The following is a 2587-nucleotide window of genomic DNA, read 5'->3' as shown; positions in this document are numbered from 1 at the left end:
TCAGTACATGTCATTCCAGTCACTTACTCAGCCTAATACAGTTTTACACATTCACTCAGTCTGCTACAATTTTACACATTCTACTCAGCCTATACAGTTTTACACCTTCTATTCAGTCTACTACAAGTTTACACATTCACTCAATATACAGTTTTACACATTCACTCAATTTACAGTTTTACACATTCACTCAATCTACAGTTTTACACATTCACTCAATCTACAGTTTTACACTTTCTAATCAGTCTACTCCAGTTTTACACATTCACTCAGCTGACTACAGTTTTACACACCCTATTCAGAGTTTCCAGAAACCAGAATTGAAGAGAGTCCTGTTATGACTGGACGCAGTGTGACGGTGAAGAGAGTCCTGTTATGACTGGACGCAGTGTGACGGTGAAGAGAGTCCTGTTATGACTGGATGCAGTGTGACGGTGTCATGGTTCCATCCGAGCTCAGGTGTTCTGGTGCTGGTTGCAGCCTTCAGCGTGTGCTCCGTCCCATAAGGCTGGAGAGGGCCCAAACAGAACCAGCTCTGAAAGCCCCATACTCACACACAGAGGCAGAGTGCCATACTCACAACCCCCCACCCACCCCACCACCATTCCCACAACAAAGCCCAATACTCGCAGACACACACACACACACACACACTCACACATACACACTCACACTAAACAGTACATACACAGCATACCCCCCCACCCCCATACTCACAGTACATAGTCCATCCTCACAGTAAGTAGTCCATCCTCACAGGAAGTCATCCATACTCACAGGAAGTCGTCCATACTTACAGCTCCAGAGGGGTCTTGAGCAGTGTCTGCGCTGACCGTAGCTGCAGTGACTCCGCAGTGTTTGGCTCTGCAGCCTGCGCTGTGCGCTCCAGTCAGCCCGGGTGTCTGCAGTTCTCACCTGCACGTGTGTTATTTAGACAACACTGCCCCCTGGTGGATGCTTAAAAACAAGTTGGGGGCCTCCATACAGCCAAACCCTGTGCAAAACCTAGAGTAATAATAAATAGCATTGCTTCATGGAAAAAAGTACTCTTCTATGTAAGGAAGGATAGCCTACTACATGGCCTAAATCATGGCCTAGTACTGTTCTATGTAAGGAAGGATAGCCTACTACATGGCCTAAATCATGGCGCAGTACTGTTCTATGTAAGGAAGGATAGCCTACTAAATGGCCTAAATCATGGCCTAGTACTGTTCTATGTAAGGAAGGATAGCCTACTACATGGCCCAAATCATGGCCTATATGTAATACGCAGACATGGAGTCTGTGCACTCATCAGTGATGACCAGAGCAGGTTGGCCAACATCTCTTGATGATCTCCATCAAGATCCTCAACTCCAGAGCTGGATTAAACTAGGACTGTGCAACACTTTGACTCTATATTGGCAGCTACTTTTGGTTTCATATTTAAATGAATGCCCCCCCCCCCCCTTCAACCACCAAGGCTGTATGCACAGAGCTGTATAGATATTTCCATATGGCTATGCACTGCACAGAGCTGTATAGATATTTCCATATGGCTATGCACTGCACAGAGCTGTATAGATATCTCCATATGGCTATGCACTTCACAGAACTGTATAGATATCTCCATATGGCTATGCACTGCACTATGTAGTTCTATAGTCACGTGACCTCCGTGATATGGAGAGAGGATGAGGCAGTGTTCCACATCTGTCCTGTAGATCAGGTGCTCCTGAGACATTTCTGATGTTAACATGCGTCACACACTGACCTGTGATAACCTACTGGCAGCACTGCATGTAGCCAGCAGTCAGCACCATGGACAGCACCAACACTTACTCACAAGCACACACACACACACCAAAACACTTAACTCAACAATCCCACACACACTCAAGGCAACACTCCCACACACTCAATTCAACACTCACACACACTCAATATAACACACACACTCAACTACCCCTCTGTGTGTGTCTGTTCTGTGACAATGATGTATACACTCAGTGCCACTCCCCACCCCCTCCACTTACACACACCTCAGATGACATCCACCAATCAATCTACACACACACGGGCGCACACACAGGCGCACATAGTTTTTCTGTACTTTATTTAAAAGCATGTTTTTCTCCATGCCTGACGATCCCAACAGCACAATGAAATGAAAACAACCGCTCTGTTAGTCTGAAGCCGAACTGACAGGACCGTTAATCTCTGAATCTGAATCTGAAAGCAACGTAATCTGACATTCTAAAACATCATTCTTCCAACCTGGTCCTCATAGTCTACTCAAAATGAAAGAAATGGCTTGGCAATTGAGCATCATTTAAATCAATAATAAAAGTACACATCTGAAAAAATTTAAAAAATAAAACCAACAAATCATTCCACTCTCGCAGTTCCCTTTCTTTCCTCCATGTACCGGAACACTGTAATGTTTATCCCGGTTTTATATTGAACCTCCCTGCTTAACTGTAATGTTTATGTGTAACTAATGTTTATGCTGGTTTTATATGCATCCTGACTATGAGGAGAAACATCACAAACACAAAGATGGGAGTACAGTCCTTATGGTATCACATTTGGCAAAAGCACTCAGTGC

At 44.6% G+C, this 2587-nt stretch overlaps 1 protein-coding gene across 2 annotated transcripts in view; it reads right to left on the bottom strand.

Annotated features, from left to right (window-relative positions):
• Window positions 1-2076: 2076 nt before the first annotated feature.
• The window catches only part of sc5d (sterol-C5-desaturase), a 5555-nt gene continuing 5044 nt past the window's right edge, over window positions 2077-2587 (bottom strand). For both annotated transcript variants that reach the window (XM_076274099.1, XM_076274100.1), the window contains exon 5: window positions 2077-2587. This exon is cut by the window's right edge and continues 1188 nt beyond it. The gene's annotated coding sequence lies outside the window, so the exon portion shown is untranslated.

This window comes from Alosa pseudoharengus, unplaced genomic scaffold, assembly GCF_046254945.1.
Source record: "Alosa pseudoharengus isolate Yale_2024_CS ecotype anadromous, Long Island Sound unplaced genomic scaffold, YU_APseudo_1.1 YU_APseudo_1.1_scf_8, whole genome shotgun sequence".
NCBI lineage: Eukaryota > Metazoa > Chordata > Actinopteri > Clupeiformes > Clupeidae > Alosa > Alosa pseudoharengus.
Note: the sequence above shows the minus strand (reverse complement) of the source record. Positions and strands in the feature narration are given on the sequence as shown.